This window comes from Podarcis vaucheri (assembly GCF_965113315.1).
Source record: "Podarcis vaucheri genome assembly, chromosome: Z".
Taxonomy (NCBI): Eukaryota; Metazoa; Chordata; class Lepidosauria; order Squamata; family Lacertidae; genus Podarcis; species Podarcis vaucheri.
The window spans coordinates 9157601-9170249 of record NC_138758.1 but is presented as its reverse complement, the minus strand read 5'-3'; the positions used below and the strand labels follow the sequence as shown (position 1 = coordinate 9170249).

The 12649-nt window shown below is 42.0% G+C and overlaps 1 long non-coding RNA gene across 6 annotated transcripts in view; it reads right to left on the bottom strand.

Moving 5' to 3' along the window:
* LOC309523465 overlaps positions 1–12649 on the bottom strand; it is a 313851-nt gene that overhangs the window by 109332 nt on the left and 191870 nt on the right. For 2 of the 6 annotated variants that reach the window (XR_014215360.1, XR_014215362.1), the window contains exon 3: positions 6348–6433. The exons of the other annotated variants lie outside the window; for them this stretch is intronic. This is a non-coding gene — a long non-coding RNA (uncharacterized lncRNA). The remainder of the gene's footprint in view (positions 1–6347; positions 6434–12649) is intronic. 6 annotated transcript variants of the gene reach the window in all.

Sequence of the window (12649 nt, the reverse complement as noted above, 5' to 3'; positions counted from 1 at the left end):
AGCGTTATTGTGACATCAGGGCACTTCAGCTATTGATATCAAGCATGCAGGGTTATCAGGAACAATGCTCAGCGACATGCACATCTTGACATATATTTGAATCCGTAGGTAGGGACCAAAAATATGTGGGCATTATGTCCAATAAAAATCTAATTAACTTTAGTTTGAGAAGGCAAGGTTAAATGTGCTTGAGAAAGCCGTATATGATTGAGGTAGCAGTTGGTCAGCGGGCAATAACAAACCACTTGAGTTTTCAGTACATTGCTATATATTGTGCACCAAGGATGAGCCAAGGATGCTTGCAGATAGATTCTATTTTTGCAATACTTGAAGGAAAATTTAGAAATCTTATTAATTCTATTTATCATGTTATTCTTGGTGGGGGGGGGGAGAGAGAGAAAGAAAGAAAGATTGCTTTACCGTCGTGACTGTTGCATGCATAGACGATCGATAGAATTACCGTATTTTTTGCTCTATAAGACACACTTTTTCCCTCCTAAAAAGTAAGGGGAAATGTGTGTCTTATACGTCTTATGGAGCGAATGCAGGCTGCACAGCTATCCCAGAAGCCAGAACAGCAAGAGGGATCGCTGCGCAGCGCTTTCTCTCGCTGTTCTAGCTTCTGGCTTAGCCGCACACAGCCTCTCCAGGGCAGGGGGAACATTCATCCCGCTGCCCCGAAGAGGCTGCGCAGCTATCCCAGAACAGTGAGAGGAATCACTGCTCAATGATCCCTCTTGCTGTTCTGCCTTCTGGGATTCAGAATATTTTTCCTTGTTTTCCTCCTCCAAAAACTAGATGTGTCTTATGGCCTGGTGCGTCTTATAGAGCAAAAAATTCGGTAATCTGAAAAAAGAAAAGAAAAAGCTCCCTAAATGCTGGTGCTAATGAGATTCCCAAGGCCATGTGGGGTAGTTAAAAATTGGCTACCTACAGTAGTTGGAAATCAGTTTTCCTCACTGGAGTTGGTAGTAAAGGGGCAAGCCTGATTAATCTCTTGTCGAGTTCCTGGTGACAGGCTAAGGTTCGTGCCTCAGACCCAATTTGGGGTAGTGGCTAGACTGCTGGAGACCAGGGTTCAAATCCTCACTTAGCCACAAAGCTTACTGAAAGGCTCAACAAAGCCCAACTAGTCTTTGCGAGACTAGCAAAAGCAGCATGGATCTGGCAGTGCAAATGCCTTTTGCATCCTGCTCAAGCCCCTCTCCTGTTGGAGGGTGGGTTAGAAGGACACAACAGCTCACAACACTGTTGTGCCCCCCTAAAAAACTGCCCTCCAGAATGATGGCACCCCAGCCCTGCCCATGCTATGCCTCTGCTGAGGATTTGAACCCTGATCTCGGTTCAAATCCTCAGCAGAGGCATAGCATGGGCAGGGCTGGGGTGCGATCATTCTGGAGGGCAGTTTTTTAGGGGGGCACAACAGTGTTGTGAGCTGTTGCGTCCTTCTAACCCACCCTCCAACAGGAGAGGGGCTTGAGCAGGATGCAAAAGGCATTTGCACTGCCAGATCCATGCTGCTTTTGCTAGTCTCGCAAAGACTAGTTGGGCTTTGTTGAGCCTTTCAGTAAGCTTTGTGGCTAAGTGAGGATTTGAACCCTGGTCTCCAGCAGTCTAGCCACTACCCCAAATTGGGTCTGAGGCACGAACCTTAGCCTGTCACCAGGAACTCGACAAGAGATTAATCAGGCTTGCCCCTTTACTACCAACTCCAGTGAGGAAAACTGATTTCCAACTACTGTAGGTAGCCAATTTTTAACTACCCCACATGGCCTTGGGAATCTCATTAGCACCAGCATTTAGGGAGCTTTTTCTTTTCTTTTTTCAGATTACCGAATTTTTTGCTCTATAAGACGCACCAGGCCATAAGACACATCTAGTTTTTGGAGGAGGAAAACAAGGAAAAATATTCTGAATCCCAGAAGGCAGAACAGCAAGAGGGATCATTGAGCAGTGATTCCTCTCACTGTTCTGGGATAGCTGCGCAGCCTCTTCGGGGCAGCGGGATGAATGTTCCCCCTGCCCTGGAGAGGCTGTGTGCGGCTAAGCCAGAAGCTAGAACAGCGAGAGAAAGCGCTGCGCAGCGATCCCTCTTGCTGTTCTGGCTTCTGGGATAGCTGTGCAGCCTGCATTCGCTCCATAAGACGTATAAGACACACATTTCCCCTTACTTTTTAGGAGGGAAAAAGTGTGTCTTATAGAGCAAAAAATACGGTAATTCTATCGATCGTCTATGCATGCAACAGTCACGACGGTAAAGCAATCTTTCTTTCTTTCTCTCTCTCCCCCCCCCACCAAGAATAACATGATAAATAGAATTAATAAGATTTCTAAATTTTCCTTCAAGTATTGCAAAAATAGAATCTATCTGCAAGCATCCTTGGCTCATCCTTGGTGCACAATATATAGCAATGTACTGAAAACTCAAGTGGTTTGTTATTGCCCGCTGACCAACTGCTACCTCAATCATATACGGCTTTCTCAAGCACATTTAACCTTGCCTTCTCAAACTAAAGTTAATTAGATTTTTATTGGACATAATGCCCACATATTTTTGGTCCCTACCTACGGATTCAAATATATGTCAAGATGTGCATGTCGCTGAGCATTGTTCCTGATAACCCTGCATGCTTGATATCAATAGCTGAAGTGCCCTGATGTCACAATAACGCTGTCAACCCTTTCAAGTAAGTCAAGTTGCTTAGTAAAGCATTCGTTCTGATTTATTTTGGGGGAAAGCATTTACCCTTCACTTTCCATAAAACAAACGCTTGGTTTTTCATATTTGTTGCAGAAATGCACCAAATCCACTTTAATTGTGTGGTGTGAGTTTGCAGGCATGTGATTGAATCCCACCTGCAAAACAGCAATGGTCTGAAAAGTGCCTCAGTAGCCTGGCCTTGGGTTTAAAAGTTACAGAAACTCAGTGGGTGTGATAGAGACCTAAAATGCATCAGCCTCTCTAAATGCTGCAGAGTCACAAACAGGTTTATTAAATTGCTACTAATGATATATAAAAAAATATTGATCAAGCAAATTATCCAGGAATGTACACATTCATTCTTAAAGTACATGGTTAACTGTTTGAGGCAGAGTTACACATTGGGAGCAGGTTAACTACATTTCAATAAATGTAACTTTCCGGAGTTTTTAAAATTAAGATGTTCACCATTAAGATGTTGTGTATGGGGTGTTAGGGGAGGAGTAGTGCCTCTGGTGGGATACACATCATGCTCCTTCTGGGGCAGTTGGCCACCTTTGGTCTCCACCCTGCAGCTCTCACCTGTAGCTCCTAGGAACTGTCAGCATGCAACTGTGGCCACACCCTAGAAATGGCACTGACTGACAAGCTAAACCGGGCGAGGGTAGCCAATACATTTCAGATCCTTGGTGAATTAGGGACTTCCTTGCATGCGAAGACAAGCTCTGGTGGATTGAGCAGATGAGACCAATAGTGTGTCCAACAGTCAAGAAGGCAGTTTCTGCCCATGTTGTAGAGGGCAGTAAGGAACAGATGGGGCTTGTCAACCTGGTAGTCCATCTAGGGGAAGGAAAACTCTGATATTAAACCACTGCTGCCTTGCAGGCCATCTTTGGGAGAAGAAAAGGCTGAGGAGTAAACCCTACACAAATCCAGAGGGGAGTCCCTAAGGCTCCTTGTGCAGCTCTTTCCAGCAACTCCTGCAGCCAAGCTGCTGCCAAGTGTATTGCTTTCCTTACATTTCATGAGCACAAGAACAACAACTTCATGACACTAACTTCCAAAAAGCAATTCAAATAAATTTGAACAAAAATAGCAAAACAAAACAAAACAAAAAACCCTCAACAGGTACCAACCCCACAATGAAGGTTATTTATTCATTTTGGTAAATTAGCTAAAAACTAGATTGCCCTTAGTGCAAAGCATTCATCAGATCTTAAAAACATAAAAATTTGTATGTGGAAAATACAAAGTACTACACGAGCTTCATTTTAGAATTTTTAAGAATCCAAATCCCTAGTCTACATGGAAACAAATACAGTGGTGCCTCGCAAGATGAAAAGAATCCGTTCTGAGAATCTCTTCGTCTAGCGGGTTTTTCGTCTTGCGATGCAAGCCCATTGACGTATTAGCAGATTAGCGCTATTAGCGGCTTTTAGCGGCTTATCGGCTTAGCGGATAAGCGGCTTAGAAAAAGGGGGGGGAGGGGAAAAAACCCGCAGGAACTCGCAATACATTTTTGTCTTGTGAAGCAAGCCCATAGGAGATTCGTTTTGCGAAGCACCTCCAAAACGGAAAACTCTTTCGTCTAGCGAGTTTTCCCTCTTGCGAGGCATTTGTCTTGCGGGGCACCACTGTATCCTCAAATGCAGCTAGCATGGGGGGACAGGGAGAGACAGCTGCCCCCCTTAAATCAATAAAAATACATAGCTATCTGAGGTCCCGTCCCCCCAACAAAAGGCCTGCACCCTAAACAAAAGGCCTACCTGCCCCTAACAAAAATCCTGGCTACGCCCATGGATACATAAATGAAAGCTGGAGACACATACATGATTCCCCATATTATAAAGCACAGCATTTTAATTGGCTACATGTTTGATTTGCCTGCACAAACTATCACTTTTTTAAAAAAGACTAAAATGGGAAAAAATAGAAGTGAAGACCTTGTCGCAACAACTTTACCATCAAACCAGGCAATAAACTTTTAGAATGAAGGTTTTAGGCACTTTCAAATAGCATATAACAGCTGTTAGCATCTGGAAACAAAATTGTTAACTAAAACAAGCCTTGACTATGCTTAAATATTTAAACACAAATAGGGGTAATAATTAGTCTTTGATGCAACAGTAGTGTAGCATTACACCTGCTAGCACTGTTACAAAGCTAAGCAGAGTCCGGGATGGTTTCCAGATTGGATGGAGGACTACATGTTGAGGTGCCTGCGTTGCAGGGGGTTGGACTAGATGACCCTCAGGGACCCGTCCAATTCTGTTATTTTTTTAAAGATGCATAAAGGGCTGTTAACTGAATAAACTATTATTCTACCCTTTATTCATTGCCACTTTGAAATGGAACTGGAAGAGAAGGGAATGTAGCATCAGCATACCGTTCATGGAGTTTCCCTTTTACTCACGGTGAAAGCAGCAATTTTCCTGCCATGTTTCAGAAGCAGCTCTTTATTACACACATGTCTATCAATACAAACTCTGCATACCATGCTGTGCCTTGGATAAATTCCCATCAAAACATAAATTCTGTTAATGCTCTAAAGGTTTTCCAAAGTAGTGTCACATACATTCACCCCCTCTTTAATACATCTTACTGTGTTCAGTTTCACATGCTCAACAATTCACTGCAGGTCATTTGTAAAGATCAAAGGTAGAGGCACCATGCCAGCAAGCACTTTATTTTGCATTAAGTGAAAACTTGAAATCAGGAGTAATTTCAGTCATTCTGACACAAGGATATTATTTAGCAAGTTTTAAGTAGCTGGCTCCTATTGGAGCCCATCACTATGACAACATACAATGTATTTTTAGCCCTGTTCTGTCCATACTACATGCACAATGAGCAAGACTTGTTGACTTAAAGCAACACACACCATGATCCAAGGACCAAGAGCTAATTAATGGTGCAGCAGTGTTTTGTTTTGTTTTGTTTTGTTTTGTTTTCTAAAAAAAATGCCTAGCCATGCTACCAAAGGAAGTTGTTTTTACCAGCTGAAGGGATGTAATGCGTTGCTGTGTTTAAAGTGACCACAGCTCAAACAGTTGAATCCAGACTTGAGAACATAAGGAGAGCTTGCTGGATCAGGCAAGTGGCCCAGATAGTCTAGCATCCTGTTCTCACAGTAGCCAGCCAGATGCATGCAGGAAATCCACAAGCAGAATCCAAGCACAAAAACACTCCCTCCTCCTAAGGTTTCCAGCAACTGGAATTCAGATGCATTACTGTCTTTGACTATGGGGTAAATACTGTTTCACATCACACCAATCTCTCAGCAGTATGAAATTCCAAGGGTCCAGGCACATACTCAGGGTTCGTGTTTCCTTTGGAATGAGGCACAGTGGAGACTGTGGTGCCTTTAGGATACATGGTTCATTTACAAATATATACCAACTGAGCCTGCAATGGAGGGGCTCACAGCATTATACTCCAGGAGGTTCTTCCCATGGACACTGTCTAGGATGGCAACAAAAATCAGCCATGATCCTCTATCCCTTTGCTCAGCTTGCTGCATCTAACAGCTTGCCACTTTTTCTCTCTGGGCTCACATTACTACCACTGCAAACCTAAACTCAACTCTGCTTACTATCTCTCAGTTGAAGGAGCGCTAACACTTATTTGCTTTGTTAATCAACATTACCTTCTTTTTCTTCTCCTTGATGGCCCTTCTCCCAGGTGATTTCCCAAACTCGAAAAAAATGCTTTGGTCTGTATTACAACACTTTGCTAAATCCAGTGTTTGGCATTCAGGAATTAAAAAGGGGTCCAGGAATTAGAAGGGGGGGGCAGACACCTCATAAACATATAATACTACTTTCTCGAAGCCTGTGCATTACTGTACATATAGTCATCATGACTAGTAACCTCTGATATAATCCATCAAACTGTCTAATCCCCTTTTAAAGTCATCTGAATTGGTTGCCATCACTACATTTTGTGATAGCAAATGAAATTGTTTAACTACACACTGTGTGAGGGTGCTGTTTCTTTTGTCTCTCCTGAACCTTCATTCAGTGTGGCTGGATGGCCCAGGGTTCTTTTATTATCAAGAAAGGGGGAAAGTCTTCTACCCCAAAACTTGCACAGGAGGAAGACTGGGAGACAACTTCTCAGCTGATACTTAACCATGAAGGTTTGATTGTACCTTTTATATATATGCCATGTAATATTATTATGCTATTTAGTGCATGTGTGCTATCCATGTACTCCCTAAATAATATTTCCTGTTCCCCATCCATCAGTGGAACAGTACTACTCACTCAGACTTATTTCACTTCATTTTCCTCTTCTACCCATCAACACCTCAGCACTCTTTTCAGACTAGCAGCTGGTCCAAGCATTAAAAATCAGGCAGAATGCTGGCAATTCTGCTTACTGGATAAAACTTAAATCATTTGGATCTTAAAGCTAGAAGGCATAGCAACATCTAATTTCAACATCCGCACAGAACAAATGCAGGAACAAAACAAATGCTTGGGGCGATCTTGTTTTAACTTAGAAGGCAATACCAGTGTGAAAATCCAGGAAGTGTGTCTGTATATATTCCTATTTGTCGAAAAGGTGAAAACGAACAGACTGTTCTAGGGAAACATTTGAGGATGACAGGAAAACTTAGGCCTACCAAGATACAAAAGAACATCGCACATTTGCAAGTGACTCTTCACTACTGACATGTAGAAATGTCCAAGATGACGTCATCTTTTTTTGTAGATTACCCCTTAATCACAACACTGCAATATTTCCATGTTGCTATAGTTATAGCTTCCAGTGAGAGCAGAGGTCAGCAGCTGCAGCCTGCTTCTCTAGTGATTTCAGTCAGCAACTCTATTAAACCAGCCGACATTATTGTAGAGCACATAATAATGGGATAAAATCCAGTTTCCCTCTCACCCACCACCTTTCTTTTAGGCGAAGCAACTTTGGAATCACAAGTCAGTGTCACATCACATGTTGATTCAACAACTCCTGCTAACAGAAATTTGGTGCTTAATTCTCTGCTATTAGGCTAGCTGATAAGTGAAGTTTGAGCACTTCAACTGGGACCATAATGTGTGAAATGTGCCAATCTTTAAGAACCACTCCTGAAAAGGGTGGCATCAGCAAGGTTTTGGAATACTATTAGAACTGGACTTGTGTGTGGTAATTCGTTTCTATGGTTTTAACACAAATACTGTGAAATGAAAATAAGTGATTATAAGCAACTCAGCACTTACTCCAGACATATGTGATGGTCTAGTGCAGTGGTTCCCAATTAGCCAAGTACTGCTTTTGAAAATTTTGATAACTCTATGGTAGTTTTTGTTATGCAAATAGTGCCATGGACCCCTTGGGTGGGTTAGACAGATGTCCTGGGGTCTGTGGAACACCAATTGGGAACCACTGGTCTAGTGGTGAACTATGCAAATGAACCGTTACATGGATGCCCCACGGAGGACCTTAAGGTCCATAAATAGCAACACCCTAGAGGTCTCGGGCCCTAAGGAAGTTAGATTAGCCTCAACCAGAGCCAGGGCCTTTTCAACACTGGCCCCGGTCTGGTGGAACGCTCTGTCTCATGAGACCAGGGCCCTGCAAGATCGGATTTCTTTCTGCAGCGCCTGTAAGACAGAGTTGTTGCGCCTGGCCTTTGGCTTGGAATCAGTTTGATTCCCTCCCCCTCTTTCTTTTTCCTTTCTCCTCCTGTGAAGAGGCTGCATCTTAATGGTTTAATGTTGTATTTTAATCTTGTTTTTTTAAGTTGTATTTTAATGAACTTGTTCTTATTATTGGTTGTTAGCCGCCCTGAGCCCAGTCTTGGCTCGGGAGGGCGGGGTATAAATAAAAATTATTATTATTATTATTATTATTATTATTATTATTATGTCATCGTCTGTACACTACGAGCCAAGGCGAGTAAGAGGATAAGAAATTTCACTGTCACCTATAATAGCCTACACAGAAACACACACCAAGTAAATATTCATAGTAATTGCAATTAGTTATTAGGGACTAAATTTTTGCAGAACAAATATCCACCTTAGCAAAAATGTAACTAAAAGCAGAGCTCAATAGTTTGCAAGAAATTAAAAAGAGAGCAATGACAAACATATTTTAAATACCTTTGCTCTGGAAGCAGATGAGTGGACAGGTGAGTGGAAACCTCAGAGCATTTTGTACTGCTTTACTGCTCCAGTTTGAATGCCAGAGTAGGTAAGCAGAGGGCCAGTATCAGTAAGAAACAGCACTGGGCACAATGCAGATGATGGTTACCAGCACTTTTGCTAGTAGTAATTGAGTTCCCTATTCCATCATAACATTTTGCAAAGATTCATTAACACATCAACCGTCAGAAATGCACTCTAGCAAAATGGAGAGGAAACTGACAGGAAAGAAGAAATAAGAGAGCAATAATAAAAGATATTGTTGTTGTGGCCTCAGGCATATTTTGGGGTTTGGTTGTCAAGCTCAATTTATTTCACTGTTTTACTTTTAATAGCTCACTTAGTTTAACTTCCAGCTAAAACACACAAAATACTTTGGGTGGTAGTTTCCTAGTTGAGGGCTTACTCTATATGGCATTATAAGTTGGGGAGGGACCCCCTAAACCCTAGAATTGAATAAATGGTGGTGGCAGGGCTTTTTTTCAGCTGGAACCCACAGGAACTCAGCTCTGGCACCTCTCAGATGGGCACCTTTGCCATTCTAAGAGAATGAAGGAGGCATTCATGGTGAGTTCTGGCACCTCTTTTCCTAGAAAAATAGCACTGAATAATGGATTTTGATTATTTGGGATGTGAAGGGAGAAACAGAGGAATTCCTGGGCTACTCTGGCCACGGAAAACAACCTGGCCAAGCTAGGGCAATGAAAAAACAGAAGATACAGGGTCACTGAGTGCCATTGGCAATGCAAGAGAACTATCCTCCCCACTCCCACCCCAGAGACTGGGGGTTTGGAAGGTTCCCAGGGTAACTGGGTGTGAGGTAACAGGAAGGGAGTGTCTTTAACAAGGTGAGCTGGGAAGAAGAGAGAACAAAAGGAGAGATCCGCCTTGGGCAGGCTGGCTGAAGGCAGGCTGGGGAAAAGGCCTTGGACACAAGTGCTGCACTGCTGTGAGGAACAAGGCCCTCTTGAGATGACCATGCTGTAAGATCTGGACTCCCTCCCTCCAACCTTAGCTGTAAATATGTGAATAAACTGTTTTTCTTAAAGCTACGACAGCCTCCACTGCATTTTCAATTCTCCAAAGGAGCACAGACCCTGGTTCAGGGCCAAGATCACCGGAATCCCGTGCACAGCAGGGATTGGGGGGGGGGGCTAGTAACAATATATTGCTGGTAGAGGAGAAACTTAGTAGTAGTAGTAATTGCTACTGGGTGGCTTCCAATAAAGAATAAAGAAAGCATCAACACATCAGTCTTTAAAAGCTTCCCAATACAGGGCTGCCTTCAGATGTCTACAGGAGGTTGCGTAATTGTTTGTCTCTTTGACATCTGATGGGAGGGCATTCCACAGGGCAGGTGCCACTACTGAGAAGGCCCTCTGCTTCAGTTTGCCTTTGAATTCTACAAGGGTGAGAGCAATGACTTCATATTTATGTTCCTTCTAACTATTGTGTACATTTTACTGTTTTATCTTGCAGGCTACCCAAAACCTAGCTTCTATAAAACAGTAAGGCAAACTTGTGTGCAACGCTTCACTTAAAAAATGTAAGCTGCTGTGATTCTTGCTCATTTGTGAGTCAAAATTACTAATGCCAGATACACAAAGGTTAGAAAACATCCCCAAACTTTATTCTCTATAGAGAGAGCTAACATGTCCCATGCAGAGGAGTCTGAATCCAGACAAATACATAATCAATTCAACAGGTAAAACTAAAGGAAAGAGGGATAGTGATGCTTGTGTTGATTTCTGGGCTCCAGATCACTCATCGTTCTCTAGATAATGGAAAACTCTTGCTTGGATTTCAAACAGAGCAATTTTGACATATGAAAAAGAGCAGGAAAATTGTCTGTATTAGACAATTTCATTCTAAAAAATGGAGATACCGTCCTGTATATAGTATGATTAGAAAGGTAATTAAGGAAGCAATTGCTTGCTGTGCTTCAAATCTGGCTGCAAGTGGTAGTATTGCAGAATTAGAGACTAGATGTGGGGAAGAATGCAAACGAGGATACAGCACGACAAAGCAACTGTTTCTTATTCCTTTGTTCTTGAAATTGCAGAGATTACTATCTGCTTGTAGAAGCTGGTAATTACAGGCAACAAAACTTGAAAAAGAATAAAATTATAAAAGGAAATGCATTATTAAAACCAAAGTGAAATAATTCTTTTATCAAATGATATGAGTAAGAGTGGCAACCTCTCAGCAAAGAACCCTCTTCAACTATTTCAACATAGGTTTGTACCACAAGGCCAATTTGGCCATTGGGATGCCCACAACTGGTAGAGCAAACCAAGTTGCCACTGTTTGCATCAATAAATTTTGTTTGCACTAAAGTGTATGCAAGCAGCATACAAATACATTGGATATAGCCCTTCACATCCACAAGGCCTCCGCAGACATGGTTAAGATCATGGATAATACCCCCAGGATAGTTGTAAAAAAATAAATAAATGATACTTTGCTTCTGCAAAATCACTATCACAGTTCTGCTCTGGTGAACAGAGTTTTACTATCACATGAATGCAGCAGCAGCAAGCTTATTGAATGATAACTTGAAGTTACCAGCTTAACTGGCCATACCCTCCAGCTGCAGGTATTTTATAGGTATCATTACAGCATATTTATCCTACTATTCCTCCAGGTAATTCAGGATGATGCACATGGTTCTACTGCATCTTCACAACAGCCATGGCTCCTTGCAAGTGAACTGACTCTCTCAAAAAGGAGATTTTACAGCCTGCATCTTTGTTAACCCAAAGACTGCACAAGCCTTTTTCGTAAGGAGACAAAGTTCTTTCCTTTTTAAAGTCACTTGTAGCCTTTTCTTCTTCTTTGTTTTACTATCAATAGATGGAGATTTGTTTGTTGTAACTTCTGAAAACTCTGTGAGTAAAATATCCACTTATTTGAAAAGCTAAGTGTCTGTGATTTAGTCTAGCCTAAGTATTTTCATGAGGAATGGTTTGTTTAAAAGTGGATGAGGGTGGATGTAAATATAACCAACTTTATGCATGGAACAATCACCATTGTGCTAACTCTGCTATGAGATAGTAAGAATCTATTTTCCAAAGCTCTCCCTCCAACCTTAAGGTACCAACATATGTTCTTTGTGTAAATCTGTGTAATCATTTACATATGTAGAACAAGGGTGTGTGTTGAGAGGGGAATGAAGCATGGGGAAAGCAACTCACCATTTCCTCTCACTTGGACATGCAACAAACTGTCTACGTGTTCCCAGAATTTCTCTCTCTTTGACAAACTTAAGAGCAGAGACGATATAAGTGAACCCCACACAAGGAACACAAACAACACACTTAATCTACTTCATAGATTTCATTTGCTTCCTGAAAGGCTCTCATCTGTTATATGGTATGCATTCACATCTTAACTTAAGTGAGCAGCCCTTCCACAGCAGCAGTGTTATGTGGCCTTTTCTGTACAAGCCCTTCAGCCAATACAAACCCCAGCCATAAAAGATTGATGCTATTGTAATGTAGCCCCTCTATCCATACACAAAACATCTGCTGTTATTTAAAATAACAGGTTTCTTCAAAACACAGGGGTATGGTTGTGCATTTGGAGCAAGAGTTTCCCTTAGGAATCACTGAAGTGTGATAGCTACTGCAGATAAAAGAATTCCTGCCCCAGTCCCTAGGAAACTTCTGTGCCACCCTTTGGGGATACAAATACTGTGGCATTTGCTCTGCCTCTGAATTTACTCACAATACTGTGCTCCTCTTATTTTATAGCGGCTCAGTAGTGACATTAATAATTTTCCATGCAATTTAACTAATCCATT